This window comes from Phaenicophaeus curvirostris, chromosome 4, assembly GCF_032191515.1.
Source record: "Phaenicophaeus curvirostris isolate KB17595 chromosome 4, BPBGC_Pcur_1.0, whole genome shotgun sequence".
Taxonomy (NCBI): domain Eukaryota; kingdom Metazoa; phylum Chordata; class Aves; order Cuculiformes; family Cuculidae; genus Phaenicophaeus; species Phaenicophaeus curvirostris.
Window position 1 is genome coordinate 58,110,954 of NC_091395.1, and position 22,799 is coordinate 58,133,752.

Genomic DNA, 22,799 nt, shown 5'->3' on the forward strand with positions numbered 1-22,799 from the left:
CCATCACAGGGGGGTTGGAATTAGATGATCTTTAAGGTCCCTTCTAACTCAAACCATTCTATGAATCTATGATTCTATGATTCTTATGCAGAATCTGCAAAACCTTTAACCTTTTTTTCTATTTGATTCAATGAAGAGACTGTCATATATAGCATTTCTAACCAAAATCATAATTTGTTGTCCAATTATCTATACCGCCTTCCTCAGCATTGCCTCAAAAGACTAATAAAATTAATCTTTACAATATTCTGGTAAGTAACTATAAATTTTTCCAATTGAAGGATTGAGGTAAAGGGAAATGAATGCCTTATGAAGGATCCCACTGAAAATCAAAGACAAGATATTCATGTAAATTACCTAGGTCCTAGTCAATGTAAAATCACTATTCCAAATTTTTTTACACAGTGTGAGAAGGAAGCTGGCAGGTTTTAGGTAGTTCACTGATTTCCACTATAGACTGTTCTGGTTTAAGGTATTTCCATGGCTATCTCTAGGATCACACTTACCAAATTTTCTTTTTTCTGACATAAACCCCCTTCAGTCCCAGAAACAAGGCTCTTCCATGTCTGCTGATGGAATTAGGAGAGAATTTAGCCAGTTTGGAAGTTTGGCGTTGTGGTCTGACAAGATCCATACAAGAAGAACCTGTGAAGTGATAATTTGTCCTTGCAACTTCAATCCTAGAGAATTTTTGAAAGACAAATTAGACTCTAAATAGATAGTAATAATTTGGGTGAACTTTGTTATGAGAATTGTGAAATCCAGTGGCCTCAGCTCTAGAAATATCTTCCCAAACATCTTTATCTCCCAGTCAGAACTAGTGACATGTGCTGCCAAGCAACTATCCCCCATAGCAGCCTCAGAATAGATTGTCTGCCACCCCTTGAGCTCAGATTCCGCATATGAAGTCACATCTATTCTTTTAGCAAAGGTTATATGCCTCTTAATAAACTATCTTCCCTCAAAGTCTTTAGTCGAAATAATAATGAAGTTTTCCATTCGTGTTCAGTTTTACCATTCAAGTTTAAAACTAATCTCCTGAATAACTGTAATAATCTGTTTCTTCTGATCTAATTTGCTCTTTGGGAAGTGAGTTCCCTACGAGCTGTCCTTAAAACTAGACACTCGATGCAAATGGAAAGCAAACATGCACACACAACCTGTTTGTGCTTTCCAAATCATGAAAGTGTGTCAGACAGGTTTGTATGTTGCTAGGTAAGCTGTTTGCACTCATGTGGACGGCAGTTAAACAGGGCACTGAGCACATTGCATTCAAAGCCTCTTCAGAGGCAGCTCTTTATGATCAGTACAGACATATCCAGTGAATGTCATCCCACATAAAGCCTAAGCCACTATGGAAATATAAACTGATGCAGAGGTGATAAAACATTTTTTAGATAAAGTGAAAAAGACTATTCAGTCCCATACCATACATCTGTGTTTCACACAAACTTTACAAAGACCACTGGGCTTTGCTATTCAAAATAAAGACTACTAAGTATAATAATAATTTACAGAGCTTTATTAAACGATGTGAACTAAATGTTTGGCAGCTAAACATGTTAGCCAAAGGTATAGCCTTCTCTCATTTTCTAAGATAAATCTAGGCTAATATATGTGCATATAAAATAGTTTTGCCAAGATTCTGTAAGTATATAGGAGAGGCCTTTGAACATTACTCTCACAGTTTTTAAGCTGCAAGAGAAAAAAAAATCTGTTACATTAAATACTTGCAATGAACATATTGAACATTTTTCTACCTCTCAGAAAATATCTTCTAAGTCAAGAGAAAATGTCCTTCTGATAAAATGTCTGTGTTCATTAGTTTTCCTGCAATGTCTAGTACCGTGGGACTGAGAACTCTGGCTGTAACTACTGCAAACTATAATAATGCAGATGAGAAATGTCTTTCAAGTCGGCAAACACTTTCTGACTCTAAAGAATGCAGTCTATGGTAATAAGTATCCAAACTTTAATTATATAGTCTTAAAAGTCATTTATTCAGATGATGCAAAGTGTTCTGAGGAATCTTATGTTCATCTCTTATTAAGCCTTCATAGTAACAACCTTGAAGTATTTCCCTCTCCTTTGGCCTACTGATACATAGGCAGTACACCTATCTGGAAATATTCACCATATGGAAAGATTCACCTTAAAAGCAGTTTATAAAGTAAAACTCAGCATATGGGATTAGGATTGTTCATTGGCTCAAGTATTCATCTAGAGATCGGTAGTCTCAAGGGCCTCATGCATGTTCTGCTGTTTGCGAATTATCTCTCACTCTATTTCACTCTCACTCTAAGTTTGAACTGTTCACCTTCAAGAAGCCTCTTTCCACTGCATTAGAGCAACCATTTCTAGCACCAAAACCAGAAGAGGTACCAATTTGTGACCTTACTTTCTACATCTCATGCCTTGTGATCCTATCAGTCCCAAGGGTATAGCTGGCTAATTTTTTTTATATTGTGTTAACATGGAATGAAATGGTTTCTGGAAGAAAAAATTATCTTTCCACAAAATCAGCATGCAACTAATTCTAAACAAAGAACAAAATCCCCTTAAATCAAGACCTGATAAGAGACAAAGCCATTTGAGCTCTGAACAAAAACACATACCAGCGTATTTATTTTACTCCCACTAGGAAGAGTAGAGAAATGGCTGTATTCAGTAGCTAATTTTCAGTAATGCACAGGTGCTCATCATCATAATCATATGACTGCTAGTCTGTCTGACAATTAGCCGATACACTGATTTTTATTACAGGCACAACAGGGTCACATTTTCTTTTCCTGTAGAAGCTCTCTCCTAACTCACACCTTTTGGAGACAGCTGAAGTTCATCAGCTGATGACAGGAACTAGACTGTGCCATCTGTCTTAGCAGCAGTTCAGGTAATAGAAAAGAAAAGCTAATTGCCAAATATGAAATGTGTAGGAGTGGAATTTTTATATGTAAGTTCCCATTAAAAGTGGCACTATGTGGCACTACGTTATTATAGTCTTGTTGCTTTTGATATCTGAACTACTTGGAGATCTTTGGTTAATATCCCACAGCACTTAGATGCAATCTTTATACAAGCATGATAACTGTACTTAGAAGATATGTATATTTTTCCTTCTTCCCTAGGCTAACAGAGGATGCTCCAGGATGCTGCATAGTGGAGAAGGAATATTACTGAATTCACTAATCAAGTGTCACATTCCCAGTTCTCATATATCCCAATTTACAACAGCACTCAAACCAGAGAAGCAGAAGGTGTCTAGAAAATAGGGTCTGTGAAGCAGTTGCTTTGAGGAGCTCAGTGGCAACCATGACAAGAGGTGACTGCTGACTGGGGCCACAGAGGTTGAGATGGATGAACCCCGATGTGCAGTCCTCTAGGCACAAGGGAACAGCAAGGTCTCATGACAGAAGGAAGTTGCAGGTGGCCTCACCGAGAAGGGGCAAAACTTTTTAATTCCTCCATGGAGCAAGGCCAGCAGCTCAGGGCTGCATTTCCCCTTCTGAGGTCATTTTACAAGTATGTCAAAGGGAGAGAAAAGAACATACTCAAACTGTGACAAAGATGACAGTAATACTGCTTCTGTTTTTCATTCAATAATCATTTAGTTTAAAAGGCATAAACAATATCTGCAGTCAGGGACAGCACCTTAAGCCTACTTCTTCCCATATGTATTTTCTCAGTTCAAGGTGAGAGATTCAAGCTTTTTTTCTCCCAGTGTTTCCTATCATAGAGATATCATTGTCTTTCACACAGTAGTACAGTTTCAGTAGGATAAATTCCTGAGCACCAAGTAGTCTGCAGAGAAAGATGCAAAGTACATAGTGTGCCTTCTAACAGTAAAGCGATACATGGATCTGGACCTGCTCCTCAAGCGATCATGTATTCCACCACATAAGCTAATATATCAAGAAAAGAGCAGCACTCTTTCAAAGGTGAAAAAATTCAAGTTCTGGTCACTCTTTACAGCTTATTTGTGCCCCAGAAGAGGCTGGGCTCTCTGGAGCTGCAGAGATCTTCTCAACCTTGCAGATGTAGCTAGGTGGGCCTTGGAGAGTGCTCCAGACTTCCCAATGCTACAGCCCTTCAATGAATTTTAGCCCACAATATGTAGCACTGTGAAAAACATACAAGCCTGGTTGTCTGTTGCAGACCTGTGAATACTATCCACGGAGCCAATTTCCTAACTCTGTGGAAGAGTACAGTTGAAAGCAGAAGTTTATATTAGAAGTTTATCTTCAAGTAAAGAAAGGTGGTTGGGACTATTGTCTGTTTCTTCAAGGTTATCAGTAGTAAAAACCTGTAGTAAAAATTTAGCACACACTTCTCAATACTAGCTTCTAATCAATCTCCAGTAGATACTTATACTACTGAGTAAAACTACATCATATTCAGCAGATCCTTTTGCTGGCATGTATACAGAATTTCTTGGACTTTTGCACTGAATGGAATAAAATTTCTATATTGGGGATCATTAGAAAAATTAAAACAATGTCTCCTGTAAAATTAAACACAAGCTGCATGGGGAAATCTGCACAGCCCTGTTCTCACTTTAGTGTTTGGCAATAACATTCAGCCTTTAGGGCCAATATCTGTGTAATCTAGATGTATTATTATTATTAATTCTGAAGTGTCTATATACTCAGTATCTACATACTGAAGTTTGCCAAGAATCAGAATTCCCAAAGCAATGTCTTTCAAAAGCTATTCAAAAGCTACCTCTTCTACTGCATTCTAACCTGTAGCATACACTTTATAAGGTCACATTCTGAAAGCTTGCATGGAATAGACTCCATATAGCAGACATCAAGAAGAGAGTGACATTACTTCATCTTATTTCTGCCTGTGAAAATATATTCAAACTAATTAAAAACATGAGACATTTTAAAGAAGAATCATGTTCTGCTCTGCTTCTGAGTCACCAGGGATGAGAACATCCAGTCTTCTACTGACCAGTTTTAAGTTTAGCACCCACAAAATCTTTGCCTCATCATAGAACTAAAAATTAAAGTCTGACCTTTTCCAGAATATAGTATGTCTCTTTTTTTTTTAATCCACTTGATCCTCCAAATCAGAACTGGATATCCAGGAAAATTCTAATTAACTAAGTTCATCTTTAAGATGACCTTTTTAATGGAGATTTCCTCAAGATCAGTGAGAACTACTACATTCAGCCTCTGATGCTAAGCACTGTCTTTACAGGACTACAGGAACCATGTCTAAATTATATTTCACTATAAAGTAGTCTTGGACTGCCACATTCTTTCTGATGCAAATTCCCATGAGTCAAAAATGTTGAATTTGGCAAGTTTGCAGTTATACATGGCTTCCAGCTGTTCTATGATAGGTTAGGAAATCAACTGGCCTCCAGCCAGCCCAAGGGATTTATATCAAAAGCTGTGCAGTCAGTATTACATGTGTGCAAATGTAAACATTCACATTTTATTCCCCTTTTCTCAGCAGTCCACAGATAATTCTCATAATGCTAATAAAACAGGAAATAATGGCCAGGACTTGAAAAAGAAAAAGACACATTTAACTCAAACTGAGAACTATGTAAAGTCTTCAGCATTAAGCACAGCCTCTTAACAAGTATATATAAAACGTATATCTAGTCCACAGTACAAGCAACACATTTTCTGTTTTGAGACAGAAATAGTGGTTCAGAAGAGACTGACCATTCATTAACAAAGGTATAAGCCATTGTATTTTTGTACCAAACTGTACTAGTTTAATGTTATTTTGCAGTCTTTTAAAACCACACATACATTACAGGAATTTTTGTGCATTTAGGTTCTGAGAAATTAGACTTCTGAGATACACTTTGGTGACAGGGTGTATGGTCAGTTCAAAGAAAAATCATCTTTTAAACCTTTTAAAATTAAAGTGTTTATAGTCAGCGTAGAAATGAAAATGCATCCATTATCCACAGATCCTTATCACCAAAAGGCACTATAAATAGCACCTAATAAAAGGTGTGAACAGTTTTCTGGCAGGCTGTTTCTGAAGCAGCAAAAACAGTTCAGTTAGATACAGAAACAGGATTCGCAAGATGAAATTCAAACCAATTTGATAATTAAACAGAATGTAATGTATGGCATAAGTTCTTAAGTGAAGTAATAATATAGAGTTATAAATTATATCAGAGAGATGACTAATGAGGCAAAAATTCTAGAGAAGTAAATTAGTAATTACATTAGTGGTTTTTGCTAGTACATCTCTATAAGAACACAAGCAGGTCTTACCACAGCAGTGATTTTGCTAGAATCGTGACTGAAAATTGTTAGCTACTTGGCATGGACCAAGAAAATGATATACAATGAAGAAATTGCACTTCATTAAAGTCGTAACAAGCAACAATATTCTGCAACTGATATGAGCCTTTAATGTAACTTGTTACATTTCAGCAAGATTAAACTTCTGTTAAAATACTTTTCCCCTATTGTGAAAATTTGTATACCTTACTGTTGTGACACCATTCTTTTTGCAGATAAAGAATAAAAAGGATTAAGAGAATAATGACATAAATAATAATAATTTATATTTCCAGTAATAAAAGATGTACTTTTAAAAGTATTTGTATCACAGCTATCTCCACACAGCGCAGCTGAGATTATGCTAAAACTTATATCAACAGTTGGTAAGATATAGACCTGACCATAGTAGTTTACAGAATTAATGAGAGGTATCTGGGACTAGAGTAAGTCTGAGTGGCACATACTAAGTTTCTACTAGAGATTTCACTACTGCTGCTGACATCAGTCAGAGGGTATTACAAAGGCTTCAAATAGTAGACTGCTGGGTAGACCAGAGCCTTAAAATGGATTCCAGTATCCTACGGTGCAAGAAGCACGTCTGCCGAAGTGGAGATGTGCACCCGTCCTCTGTTTGCACTCCCACCCTTTCTTAGCTGCCCTGGCCAATCCTGCTCTGCACACCATCCGTGAATCAGAGGAACTGAGGGATCAGGACCCTGCAGAGCGCCACAGCACCCACCCACAGATCAGCTCAATCGTCACCTAGGTGACTTGTTCAACGTCAGGAAAAAAAAAGGTTAGGGATCATTCTGGAGGACAACTAAGGATTCCTAGCTCCTGACCAAAAGACTGTACAGATTTATATTGTGAAAGCTGACAGGGAGGTAAGTGAACATGCAGTTTACCAGTATCATAGAAGCGCATGGAAGTTAAGGACCTCCTAGCACAATCAGTGTGTTACCAGATGCCCAGGAAGGCTCTGGCTGCAATTTGCAAGGAATGTTATGCTACCTCCCTTAACAGATTTACCTCCTGATCAATAATAAATAACGTGCTTTCCCCCCAAAGGCCAGGCAGACTGGCCTTTGTTTGTACTCAAAGGTAAAGGAAGTACAGTGAGCTTTAGCTGATTAGCAATTACAAGACAGCCCAGGGGGAAAAAAAATTGGAAGATTTATAATGGGAAAGCACTTTTATAGGCCTGTGCAGACCATCTGATGGAATTTAACAGAAAATTATTCTTGCATCATGAAATTCTTTGCTGGCACTTTCAATTACGTCTAGGGCTTTCTCCATACATTTTGCTGACACTAGGATTTCCTTGGTGAAAGAATGGGCTCTGCACTCATTATAATGGGTGACTTCTCTCCACTTTTTCATCATATCACTGGGAACAAAGTAGTGACGCTACATTTTTACCTTTTTGTGGGGTCGTTTGCTGGCAAGACATTATGCAGTTCTGTTCCTTCCTCAATCCACAGGGCAATACATACTGCACATCAAATATGCCCTATAGCTTTTCCATTGTCCTGTTTGCCAAACTTTTCAAAAAAACCAAAGATGTCCTATTGTCATTACTTGTGTCCATAGGACAAGAGACTGTTGCAAGTTAGTCTGTATTTTAAGTACCTGAAATTCTGCTTCTTTTTCCTCTCCTTCAAACTAAAGTCTTTCTTTCCTGCTCCCTGCTTGAGACCAGTTACTCATAGGAGACCGAGTTTGGCACAGGAGTGCAGTAAAAAAGCATCATGATGGATTCTCCATGACGTAAATTAGAATGCTGCAGTCCAATCACATCCCCATCAAGGTCCTAAAGTGAAATCTCCCACTGAGATAGAAGCTATAGGATTTGCATCTGTGTGTCTCTTGCTGTCAGTGGCTATTGTTTAAGTAAACATTGGTTTGTATTACTTACTTTTTTCTATTCAATACATGTTGATGCCTGGTTAAAAAGAAAGAAAATTGCAGTATTAAAAGACTAGTATTTTCAGCATCTTGTGATGTAAATTGCTAATTTAAAACCCAAAATATTGTTAAAGTGTCTCTATTTAATAGCAGACGATTGCAAGCTGTAATTTGCAAGCTGTAGTTGCAGATGGCAATGTTTTTCTCTCTTTTCAACTGTACAGTATAGTATTTACTGCAGTGATCTGCAGACAATGACATACCAACTGCGAAAGAAATGCTCCAGGGTAATACAAACTATCAGGATTCCCACGAGGTTCAGCATTTGAGGTATCTGCAACTAAGGCATGAAATTTAAACATCAATTAGGGTGTTAAAATATCTTACCTTGTCTCAAACAACAACACTTTGCAATATACATTTTTAGTACTTTCAATTACCATGAATGTTTCTAATACAAAACAACAGCACTTGTTTTCTTTCCTCATCTTTAATCCCTTTGGAGTGAACACACTTATTTTCCAATTCAGACCTGGAGGCCCAAGTCTGGATTCAAAACTGACAGCTACCATCTGGACCACACTAGCAGAAAGGGGTTTATGTGATCTGGCACATGTCTAGCATACTGTTCCACTTTTTGTACATAAGGACATACCAAAATACTAAGCATGCAACTTATCTTGCATGTATTAAACAAAATCCTTGCCTTTTGTTTCATTTTGTTAAACAACTCATTAACATTTACTTTCAAAAGAAAAATTATTTAACATTGTCTATTTAACAGTATTGTATGAAAATTTAAATACTGTATTCTATAGTGCCATCTAGGGGATTTAAAACCTGGAATAAAGAGCTCATCTGATAAAGAAACAACAAGCACTAAGGAATCAGCTATGACAGCCAGAGCAATTTCTTATGTTTATCTGGTGTTTTGGATTACTTTTTCCTGTTACAATAGGAATATTTAAACAAGGTCACATGAATAGTGGGATGTCTATAGAATTCATAAATACGGGAAAATGTGTTGTGCTATACTTCTGCTTTACAGCCAAAAAATTCACAAGAAAATTATCCCCAATAAAATCAGTGCCGTGCGCTGAAAAAAGGATTGAGAAAAAAAATTCTACCCTTAGTCTAGTTTCCAGGGAATACATGAGATTTGTGTCCACTGAATATTTTTACAAAAAGATCAGACATGTTCTTGTACAAAATAATAGGAAACTGATATAAAATAGGAGAGCTACTACCACTTTCTTCAACATAAAACCTCATTCTTAAGTTTCCTGAACCAGATGCCATTACATGGTAATTTCCAATGCATCACTGAGTAAACTGTTAGAAACTATTGTTTGTATCATATTGATGGGAGAATGATCTGTAAGGTCTTTGTTCACATTTGCCTTCTTAGTTCTGTATAAAACCAGCTATAACAAGTTCACACATTAAATAAATGATCATTCAAAAGGGAAATGTAGAGCAAATTCAGAGACACAAAAACCAGAGAATCAGTATAGGCCTACCTTCACTCAGACCACAGCAATGATTCATTAGTTCATACAAGCACATAAAAAAAGATATTTCTGGATCATCAACAAGCATCAGTTGCCAAAACATTATTTAAATTAGTGGATAATTTATATAAGCAGAGAACCTGGCTACACACTCATATTGTCTTGCATTTTTTTCATAGTCCCAGTAACAGATATGTTGCCAGCCATCAGGGTGAGAAATAGGATCACTGCTTTGCTTTTGAAGCCCCCAATCTCATATTTTGACATTCTATCTGGAAACCATTATGCATTAGGCATTCACAATGATATGCTGAAAACTATTAGTTCATAGGAATAAGTTTTGAAAAGTATCCAAAATGTGTATTAAGAACACATATACAATGGCCTTAGATATGCCTTTTATTTGATGGTATTTTAGGCAGTTGTCAGCCTCTGTACCTGAGAGCAGCTTCCATATTCAGCTGACTGCCCCCAGCTCCCCCATCCTCTCACTGGAGGATGGCATCTAGACACATTATACTTTGCATTCTCCAGTCACCTACCCTACATCATAAAAAAAAACATATTCCTCCCTTCTCACCTCCCTAGCCCATGTTCCTGTATCTTCTTCTCCACACTTTTTACCACATTGCACTAACTAAATGCTACACTCTGTGCCTGCTAAGTTCTGTACCCTGTTCTCCTGACTGGAAGGAGAAATCACAACACTGCCTTGGGCATTTGAGAGTGCATGAGGGAGCAGGCAGTGGAGCTAGGCTGTTGCTACGCATTTTCTGATCAATAGTAATTGTAGTATTGGGCTCTTGCCTGGTGCAGATCAACAGGTATATCATAACTGAATGAAAGGAGAAGCAGAAGGCTCCAGATGCATATTTCTATGGGAGGTCATTCTACCATCTGTATAGCCCACAACACTCTAAAAGGGATTTATAAGGGCTGATGTAGTATCTGAAAGTTTGATTCTGTGAAGTGATGCTAGATCTGCTGCTACCTCCCTCAGCAGCTCAAGCCCAGAATCCTCCTGCCCAGCTGCTGGAGTTCAGCCCAGTGCTCTGGGACTCGGGTTCTCTGTCCAGGATGAGGGACACAGCTGCCTGTTTGCCAATTCAACCAGTGGTGAAATCGAAAGCGTATCCCAGAGACAAAAACAGACAAAAACACACACACGTGCATGCACAGGACACTGACACAGCTAGTCACACAGGCTGCCACAGACAAGGCACTTCCTTCAACAGAACATACACGCAGAACTCATTAAATGCAAGCTTAGACAGACAAGTGCCTGTGGATATAAAGCTAAATGCGGGAATGGGACTGAATGTGAGGAGAAAAGGGGCTGGGTTCTTCCCCCTCCCCCCACCACAGCCTGAATACGAGGCTTTCAAAAGCAAAGTCAGTGGAGTTGCAGCACACACAGACAACAAGGGCATCTCGTTATCTGAACTAGGGGGTGGGATGTCCAGGAACAGGTGTAGCCAACACCTGCTATCAGCAAGAAGCATGATTTCCCCACACTGAGCGTGGTACTAGTGCCAACTTATTTTCTAAGAAGATGAATTGCAGCTGTTGCTCTTGAAACAAAGAAACTTACGCTTGATAGTTTAATTTAACCATTAAGGAAGGTGCACTTCATACAGCGCTGGAGAAGACTTGGGATTTGTCCTCAGAGTGCTTCTCCTGAACAGTGATTTCAGAGAACTTTATATACACAGAGTTGTTTTCATATTCATATTTTTCCCCAAAATGACAAGCACACTTCATTCCTGGAACCTCATTGACTATCCAGGGCGGGGATGAGATAAATCCCACCCAAAGTCATTAAGGTGTGGTCATATCTGAGTGGTCAATCTAAACGACTCTGGGTGACAAGAGGATAAGGGTCCCTATCATTACCTTAGTTGTTAATCTTGTTTTTTACCACTTTGCAGTTGACATTCCATCCCACCACTTACAAATCACCGTTTCACTCTGACAATCCAGCCCTCCAGTTGACCTCTACTCATTAAAACGTTATTTTAATATCATTATAATACTAAAACGCATCTCCACATCACCTAAGTGTGGTTTGCCTCTGAGGAAAACCACTCCTACAACCATTCCTACCAGGCATGCACAGTTAAGTTTTGACAAGCAAAGGGAGAATTTTTCCTCCACCAATCAAGGTTTGATGTTAACACTTCAGCCACTCAAGCTCCACCCAGACCACTGCCTCAAAGGTGCAACTTGGTATAAAAATGTAAACAAAGGGGAAAGCTGGGAGGGAGAAAATGTCATGGAAACTTTTGGGATCAGCCAACAGGCTGGACCTCATCTCCCTCGCCGCCCTCAGACTCTGCCGGGGTAAGACCTTTGTGTTATGTGCGCCAAAGATTTAACATCAACCTAATTACCAGTATTGCTCTATACTTTGACCTCAACTGCATCTTTCTTACCTGCACATCACTCCTTTCTGTGCTTGGGTGCTTGACTTTTAATGTATCTTCACAAACAGTATCTTAGCCCCAACCAGCACCAAACCCTTATTAGTCATGAATAATTATTCTTAATAAAATCGACTTGTTTGCAACATATACAAGTCTCAGAAACCTCACTTACTTTTAAGAGGAATTTAAAGGGAATTTCTGATTCAAACTTGGCAGTCTAGACAAGATTGATTGTCTTTGCAAAGTTGTTGATAAGAATCTAAGTGATATGGTTTGTAGAGCAAGCTGGATAAAAATTAATCGTTCTTGCTCACTATTCATTGTGACTGACAGGCTGGATGATTTATATGTTTTTTATCCTTGACGATACTGTCAGTTAAAGGGTTAAGCAGATTGGTAAACTCTTCTTTCTGAAGTCTCTCATATTTTTAGATTTACATTTCATGACAGTGCCCTCCTCCTCTTTAGCTGGTAGACACAGGAGTGTCTAGTCCAGGAACACGGATAACAGTCTCCAGATTCACAAGCACACACACATTTGCAGATGCCTTCAGTACAGCACAGCTCCTCTGTCTTCCCAGCATCCCTACCTTCCTCCTGAATCCCCTTACCTGCTTTGCAGGTTCCTACTCACCAACTACTCCAGCTTGATGTTCAGTAGCAAACCCACACCCTTTTTCATGCACTCCACGTTCACAAGTACCACTGAGGGTATCAACCCAACTCTCCAAATAATACTCCAGCCCATACCCAAAGCCATGCTCCTCACTGTCTGGACCAGGCTGAGATTTCCTAGCAAATACTTACTCACCACACACATACATGGTTTGAGGAAGATACAGATAGTCCCCAGCAGCTAGCATCAAGCATATAGGCTGTGATCCAATCCAGCCACCAGCACCAAGCCCCTCACTTGTCTCACTCACATGGACCACCTCAGTAGCTGGGAACACACACAGTTCCTGCCCCAGTTGCTGGAAGACGCTCACCCACTCCAGTGGTGGGCACAGAGACCCCACTGGCTGCAGCAGCTGACTCCACAGACACCCACACCCCTGATCTGACTCCAGCAGCTATCACAAAACCCACTGACACACACATAGGTCTCACCACTAACTGGCACTTATACACATGGGATAGAATGAGGATACACAGAAGGAGAGTTAAGAAAGGATTTAGTAAGAAAACATAAGGAGATAGGACAGACTGCCGTGATCAGGCGCAGGGCTCTGACAGCCAAGCACACTGACTAGCCCCTTTTTACAAGTGACCAGTCCCCTTTATACCTTTTTCTGTCTACCCACTTCTTTCCTCCTGCCTGCATCTCTTCCCCTGCACATTCCCCACAGGTTTCAGAGAACCACAGAATGGTCATCTAGTTCCAACCCCTCTGCCATGGGCAGGGATACTTCTGACTAGTCCAGGCTGCTTAAAGCCCCATCTGTCCATTCCTGCACACCTCCTGGCCAGCCCCCTCCTTACTCCTGTTTACAATTTTATCACTTGCCAAGTCCAGGTTGATCTTCCTGAAAGTGGCATCTGTGGTTTCATGATAGCCCATCGATTAGCATGAGTGGCAAGTTTTTTTTGTCAGGATTTTGTCTTTCTATATTTTGGTTTCTGGCTTCCCCCCTTTATCTTGGATTCCTAATTGACGAGATCGCTGATCAGGGTGCCAGATAACCTCACTGGAATAAACATTCTCAGGCTCCCATAGGCCCTTGTCAATTAGTGTGATTTACCAGCTTTGGTTCCCATCACTGCCTCCCTTATCATTTGTCAGTCATTTTTCTGTCCTTGTTCCTGGCTTCCTATTTTTCTGATTATCTCCTGAGGCATTGAAAAGATCCTTGATCAGTTACCCTTAAAGCAGCAGACACTGTCCTGCTACACACCCTTGCGGAAAGGCACACCATAGGCTCTGCCTTCCCCATGCTGACTGACATTGCCAACACACCTTCCTATTTCCCCACACTTCTTTGTGGAACTGCTTTCCGAAACTATATTTTGTTGTTAGTTTATTGTTTCCTTTACACCAGTGCTGACCATAAATGGAGTAGTGCTAATGGAAGAAGGAAGTATCTTCAGTCAATATGTTTGAGATTCTCCAGGGTACAGGACCTGGACTGGCTTGAAAACTTTGAAGGAAATAAAGTTTGAAGCAGTGTTGATATAGACAAGGATGCAAAATACAGGCTTTACAACAGCAATTATTTTTGAGGATAACAATCTGTTCACATAAAACACCATTTATATCTAAAATAAGAAGTCACAGGAGATTAGGGGAATTACAAAGCAATGAGACTTACTGTGGTTTCAGGGAAAGTAATTAAGAGCCTAATTAAGGACAAAAACATATAAAAACAAAAGTAAAGCTTGATGGGTGAAAGAATTGCAAAACTTCCAAAAGGGAAAGGCACTTTTTCCTCCCCTGATACAATTCTTTGAGGCAACGAACATTCAAATAAGATTTTGTGGCCAAACTCAGAGAAGAATTTTCAAAAAGGCAACTAATCCACGGAAAGGGCAACTTTGACTTCACAGCAGTATACAGTAGAGTAACATACCCAGGCAGTTAGCTGACAGCCTGAAAAATTAGATCTTACCATACTCCACCATAACAGGATTGAGTACTCAGAATCTGATATCTCTAGTAAAGTAAAAAATTAAGGTGATTCTAATTGGTTTGTTACACTTCACATGACAAAACTGGCAGTTACAGTATTTATAGCAGTATGAAACAGGTATAACGCTCCCATATGGATAGAGTCATGAATGATACATTATGGTTTTATTTCCCCTATATATATAGGGGCAGAGTGGAGTTATGTGTCTGGTTTAGTGTCACAATAAATAAGTGTCAGTCTCAGAATAGCACTTGGGTCCCCAGGTTGCTGCTAACAACTATATGTTTTACTTTTCTTTATAGCTCTGTACCTATAGTGATAATATGAGGAGTGAGGCTGGAAACTGACTGGTGCTTCCAGCCTGTTCCCACTGAAGACTGTAAGGGACCTCATGGGAGTCTTTCTAGGTTGACTTAAGAGGGAATGTTTTTGAAAGAGCCAGGGAATAAAGGCAGAATGTGGCTTTGACGGACAATCAAGGGACTAGAATTGTGAGGGTAATTTAGACGCACTGACTGAATTCTCTGGTCCTGACTACAGGAGGATCAGGGCAAAAGCTATGTCCAAGAATATATCACAGTTCAATCACATCCATGTAGAGTATCCATTTTGAGTTTGTGTATTTGCTTTTTTCAATTAACTCTTTCCCACCAGAACTCTAGCAGGCTTAATCTATATTGCTTCAGGGACTACAAAAATGTCAGGAATTCACAGACAACAAAAGGCATCCCTGCTGAATGGGAAATCTCCCGCAGGCTCATCAAGAGTAGATTACTGCTCCTTCTTCCTATGGATACTAGTGCAAAGGAAACGCAGACAGAAGTCAAAGTGATGCTCTCTTCCATCCTTCCAGTCAAAGGGAAAGATTCAGAAAGGAATAGACAAATGTGGCAGAAGAACAGCTTGATGCATAGCTGAGTCACCAATAAGGCTTCTTTTTCTTTCTTCAGATTGCACTAGGAGACAGACATGGTGACTTAATGAGGAGAGCTTTGAACTAGATGGTCTACATCTAAAGGCAATTTAGAAAGGGGTGTACATAGACAAAGCCTGCATGGGAGAACTCGGCTGCAAAGGCACTTTCCTGCTTCATGTGCTTCCATAGTAATGCTCACAGCCTGGGCAAGAAACAAGACAAAGAGACAAAGTTTTCTTGATAGAGGTAAACAATAACACAAGATGCAACAGCCAGTAGCTGCACCTTGGGAGGTTAAGACTAGACTTCTGAAGCACCTTTCACTGGGACAACAATGCAGCACTCTCTCCCCAGAGAGGTCATGTAGCTTGCATTCCTAGCAGGTGTGGATCGTTGGCTAAAAAATACTATTGCTGAGTCTGCTGACTATAGTCCCTCACTGGGCCAGAGAGTGGACTAGAGGACCTCCAAGCACTCTTTGCAGACAGTGCTTGTAGAATCCTGTGATACATCTAACGTGTTCCAGCTGCTAATGTGAATTTGGTGCACAGGACTGGACCAGAGCTCATCTTAAGACAAACTCCCCAAAGCAAAATAATGAGAATGTCAGCTTCTCAACGTATTTTTGCTCTGCAAATCTGCTCCTACTGTGTTGCACTACTTAGACATAGCCAAAGAAGACAATTTTAGTATCTATAGCTACTTAAAGGCTAGTGATACAAATCCAATATGATTTCCAAGAATTTCAATACCCACCTCTGTTTCTTCTAATACAAAGCTGAATGCTTCTGAAAAATCCCCTTTGGCATCTCTCTGAATCTTCAGGCACCTTTTAAAATTTAGCCCTAACTTCTCTAAGCTCCTTTGGAAAAGCCTAGCCTTTATCCTTTTAGGAATGAAAGAATGAACAATTTGAAGTTAAGAAAAAGTAATAACTCATACTTATAGTATCAGCAAATTAACTACAAATATGTGCTTAACATTCTTCAGCAGAAAAGCCCTGCAAGAGATAGGGCACATCAGAAAGCTTATAAAGCAAGATAACAATTATTTTCAATATAATTCTTCTAACCTGATTCTGAAGGCCTCATTTTAAATTATTTAATGGTTTTGATCAGACCACTGTGGGGTTTTTTCATCATTCATTTCGCTGACTAACATAAGAAACGTAATTATCCATCAATTTTATAAAGTTTGCATTTCATCACATTTTTCCTATTATAGAATTAATCATGCAAGAAACTCGAGTGCAGAAACTAGAATGGATCATATTAAATGAATGATAAAACTAGAAAAAAACAAAGTTATTTTTAAAAAATGGCAAGCTAGCAATATTTCATTTAAAAGTTGCTAGTATTTGTGAACAATTTCTTATTTCTCCCAAACAAAATGAATAAAACTTTTAAAATAATATTCATAAAGCTGTGAGGATAATTATAATCATAATATACCTAAGACTTGTACTGCATCTTTCATCAAGAATCTATAATGATCTTCCCAGCTATTAAATTGCGCTAGCTGTGAAGCTCCCCTATGAGGAATTTGTCAAACAAAACTAGGTAAACTGAGGCAACAAGAATTCTCACAGTATAGGTTGAAATAGAAAATGCATGCCCTGCCACCCCTTGCTTTGTTTAAAAAAATTCTTTCGCTAGCTCATTTAATAAAAGTTAATCCCTTATTTATTTATTAATTCATTTATTTGAGCTTCACCTATAGCCTGGCAACATACCCTAGGAAGAAAGCACACCCATCTTACACGACTTTGGATCATCCAGTCTCAGACTTTTTACAGTCAAGAAGGACCGTGACAGACTTGTGTAGCATATTACAATACCTAATAAACAAACAGCAGAAGCAAACAGCTGCCATGTGTAAGGAGCAAGAAGCAATAGTAATTATGTTGTCAAGGTACAAAAAAGCAGGTTCCCTGTTCAATCTATGCTATAGATCACCTTCATCATGCGATATTCACAGCTTGACTTCTATCATGCTATTAGCAATCTCCTAGAATCAGAAATAATGCTGGTGAAACGTCATCTGATCTTTTCAGTGCAAGTTAAAGTAGGATCAGCAAGAGAGAATTATTAAAGGAGTTGCATTTCTCTGAAGCTATCTCTTTAGATATGACTGATTTAATTCTAATCTTCAGTTTATAAGTTCATAACTTTGTCCTTCGTAAAAAGAAACTACTATAAGAGTATGATACACTGCTAATATTTTCATCTTTTGACGTATTGCACATCCCCACTATAATGAGACAATTAGAAACACTTTTGTAAATTTGCTACAGCCGCTGATACATTCTGAATGCTTAGTCTAGTACTGAACACCCAGCTCAGGACATGTGCCCCTTGGCTTTCCCCCTCATGGTACAAGTCTGTCACTTGGACAGGTGAAGTAGTCATTATTACAATAGGTCAAGAGAGCACAGAACCATCAGTCAATTAAAGCTCTCAAGTGTGATAAGATAAACGCAGATCACCTGTTTGCTGAGTTCAGCAGCACTTAAATTAAACATTGCTTGTGTGACTTTTCTTTCACAGCAAGCATAGTATTTCAACGTCTCTCTCATCACCTGGCAGTCCTACACATATGTAACTCTTTATACTAGCCTGTGTGCCAGTTCTCTGCAGTATCCCATCTGTGTGTTGTTCTTCAAGTCACCCCCCGATTCTCTGTTTCATTATGCATCATCATAATACCCAGAATTGGTATCACGTAACTGGCATGATACTGAGGACAACAGCCCTCAGACAGAGGACCATGCATACCACGGTCGCTACTGAACTGAATGAGAAGCAGGTAGAGAGTGACCCTATGGCTAGAGTCACCTGCAAGCCAGTTATACTTAATGCTGCTAGGACTAGGATCTTTGATATACAACTCTATACCACTACCAATTGACTCATTTTTTCAGAGGTGTCAAGCCTTCCTTTTAGTGCTCTGCGGGTGTGGTACATGCACAATGCATGGAAGATGTCATCTCTAACCATTGCTTATCGCCTCCATTTCAACATGTTCTGCTTGCTTAGGAGTCATTACACAGGGAAGATAAAACAATAAACAATGTTTTTGGCCAGATCATTCAAGCCGGTACAGAGGATAATAACTCATTCTAAGGAACAACAGGCAGCTGAGAAAAAAAAGAAATAACAGTTGTTCTTTGTTATCTTTTCATGCTCTCTTTCCTTCCTTCTATTTTCTATTGTAATATTTTTCTGTTGAATTTTGAACTTAGAAGCAGTGCTATGTTCCTCGAGTGATTTTCCTCTTATTGTCTGCTGCTTCCTTTGTTTCTTCTTTCTCACTTTTTGCCCAGATCTTTTTTCCCACTCATTCATTCACTCTTTCCTCCTTTTAGCTATGTTTGATTCTTCAGCATCCTCAGTATTGTGTCCCCTTTTCACTTTCAGAGCTCTGTTCCTGTTGTTTGTCATACAGAAAAATGTCTTCCATGATATGCTGTAAAAACAGGTACTAAACAGGGGTATGACTGTATAAAACCATAATTGTGTGTATATATATATATGATCAGCTAGATCCTTCTATTTCATTTCCATCCCAGGCAAATGAGATGCTGTGACTTCATTTCATACTTTGTCTAATAAAGCAAGATTACCTGACAATAAAAAGCAGCAATTGTACCAAAGGAGTAAATGGCACCAAAAATATCTACTGAACATGCTGATTCTGTCCTTGGTAGGTGAAGTTAAAATATACCATTAATGCCCCAAAAGAAATTAAAGAAGTAATCATATTTCTACAGTCATTTTATTCAGTCAGGTATGTGCGAGTTAATAAATTATTGCCCAAAACTACTACACACTACCTATTTAATGCTCTGGTAAAATGATGGGTAAAACTCGGGAAGGATTTTGCACCACCGAGAAGCTATGACACTGGTCCTTTAGGAAGGCAAGGAAAAAAAAATTGAATTCTGAAAGCATAATGTATTTTCTATGCCAAGAGTTAGTAAGCCATTAATTGTACTTGTCACAAATTTAATAAAATAAACTATAATTAAAAGCTATCAGATGCTGAGCTATTTGCAAGTACTATCAAGATGCTGAGCAGTTTGTAAAATGAAATATTGACTATCCTCAAAAGCACCATTCTAGAGGACATACATGTGTTTCATGAAAGAGCTGAAAGGCCCTGTAAGCTGCACAAAATTCCTACAAAGATGCCAAAAATTCTTCAGCATGCTCAATTAATCTGTTCAGGATCAGTCATATGCATATTTTTTAGGAATCATACAATGATTTTTTAGGCAGAGTTTAATTAGAAATATTTAATTGGTACGGTATTATATTCAGAGTTCTGGTTGCAAATACAGTTTTATAATAAGGCTAAAATGTAGCAAACAGGGAGGGAATATATCTAGAAGGACTGTGGTCGTATCTAGATGTTGTTATAAAATTAAGCTTGAAGTCCCCTCTCCTGTAACATTGGGCTCCCATTCCCATACTCTCTTTTCCTCTTTACTGGACCATGGATCTGTACAGCTATGTTTGAACCAGGAAAGAGAACTTTCAAATACATGTATTCTGGTCTGCTTGCTAGGTGAGATATTTCCCTCCTGAAGTTCACCAAGCAACTGCAAAAGCAGAAATACCAATACAACCATGGGAGCAGTGTAAGGATTCCCTGACGGTCATGGAAGTGTCTTAGAAGAGAGGTAATGTGAATCTGTATCCCAACTTCAGAGAGGATATATTAGTTATTATGTTGTAACACAGATTTAAACTCCTCCAACTGTGTTTTTCACCTGGGTATATGTTTCCTTTTGTCTAGTACAGCATGGATGTAATTGGTGAGTTCTGTGCGTGCTTATGTGAAAAAAATAGTGCTAAGTCCTAAAGTAGATATCATAAATTCGAATACAGACTGTTCTTTTTATTACAGTGCATTCGATGCAGAAAGAGAAGACACATAGCAAGAAGGAAAAGAGAGCAGCACAAACAGATGTTAATATGAAGGATAAACTGAAATGTGAAGGAAAAAAAAGTGAGAGAGACAAAACCACAGAAAGAAGAATGGTATCTATTGCCTGAATTGCAGTTCGCATTCTTAAACATTGACAGTTTCCTTCAGAGGCTTTACTCTACTTTGTTATTCTGCTTCTACCTCCTACTCTCTAATAAACATGTTGGTGTCTCTCCCTTCATTCCTTCCAGTACAAAACAGGGAAAACACTACAGGCATTACCATTTTTCAAGATCAGCATGGACTCACTTTCAGAAAAATATTTAGAAAAATTAGAAAAATAGAGAGGTTTGCTTCAGAAACTCACTCAAGGAATATGACATTTGTGTTTCACCTACAATAAAATTATTATCTGATATGGAACATGCTCTGTATACCTAAAAGCAAATTTAAATATTCTTTATTATTGAGATAGAAAGAAATAGCACCATGCCTACTGTTTAGATACAATATACTAATTTTCCTCCCCAATCAAAGTCCAACAAATAGAGTCTAACAGACAAATGCAGCAAATGTGACCTTTTTGGCAAATACTTCTATAGTGTTTCTAGTAATTTTAATTGTACAACTTCTGCAATCAAGGATATACAATTTTATACTATCTGCATCATGTAACCAGTCAACTACCTCACTTTGGTGTGTTTCTTATGATCTCTGACTGATTCAGTGAATGGTGAAGAGCAGATGTTTTTCATCATGCATAAATGCTCTTATTCTAGCCCAAATATGAGAAATTCCCAGGTGTTTACAGAATCAAAATCCATCAACACTAACTTAGATCAATAGCTATGAAACAGTGGTAGGGGTGTGGTCAAACCAAACAGCTGATTGCAGGTCATTCACTTAGAATTCATGAACACACTGTTGGAGGTATTTCAGCCCTCCTAACAAGATGTCAGACAGAATTGGATAATCTGGGAAACAAATAAGGTATATACCCTGCACCACTAAAGTTGATCAGTGCATTAGCACTGTCTTCTAGATTTTCAAACATAACTCAAAGACACCAATGTAGAGACAGGAGTCAAAAGTACTTCAGGATCAGGCCCTGACTGGATAGGTCACTAGACCAAGATTCAGTGGTAATGCTTCTACTTTCTGTTGAATTTTATTTCCTTTAAAGAACAATGTTTTATAAGTAGTTAGTTAGAGCAGCAAGTGTTTTCACTGGTCTACAGAAAAGCCAAGATAGAAATTTCTAATGCTTTGTTCATGGAGAGATAGTAGATGAGAGAGCATCCAGCTGTGGGCACAAAGAACATCCTTTAAATTTAACAGGCTAGGCACAAACAAACAAATTTTTTTTTTTCTTTTCTGGCAGTATACATGGCTTCTCAGGATGCACTTATTTCTTGCATTCTGCAGCATGCACTTATTTTTTCTCTAGAAACCCCTCACCAAAGTTATACCACTTGCCTAATATTTCGTCATTGGCTATTTGCCCTACTGTGGATTTTCAGCCTTGTCCCTGGCTGTAAATGTCAATTGAAACATTCACAGCAGCACCATTTCGGCCAGAAAATCATTAGCACAACTAAATTCAGCAACCTTATCTAACTGCATCACCTCAGCCAACCCTTTCAGCACCCTCAGGTGAGTCTATTCTCATCCAAGGTTTTGAATACATTCAGTTTCTCTAAGCAGTCACTAACTCGTTGTTCCTCCCCACCCCCAGACGTGCTGGTACAGAAAATTTCGCTTGTGAAGACAGAGGCAAAAAAAGGCATGGAGTCACTCAGCCTTTTCTGTACCATCTGTTTCCCCTACACTCATCAATGGACCCACATTTTCCCTGAATATCCCACTGATTCTAACATATTCTCCCATTACCCTTTATGTTCCTCAGTACTTTTAATTGCAGCTGGGCTCTAGTCTTTCAGGTTTTGCTCCAAATGCTCAAGCAATTCTGTTTGTATTCCTTTATTGCCTGGTTTCCACTTCTTGTGTGTTCTTGTTTTTCAGTTCATCCAGAAGCACCCTGCCTAGCCAAGTGACTCTCCTGCCAAAATTTCTCATCTTCCTGCACAAACAGGAGAGCTAATTTCTGTACTCTCCGTAAGTTTTCTTTTAAAAACAACCATTTTGCTTCTGCACTTTTCCCCTTATGGTAGCTTCCAGAGGGAATTGTGCCTAACAAGCTGGACTTTCGGCAAAGAAATTACCTAAACAGA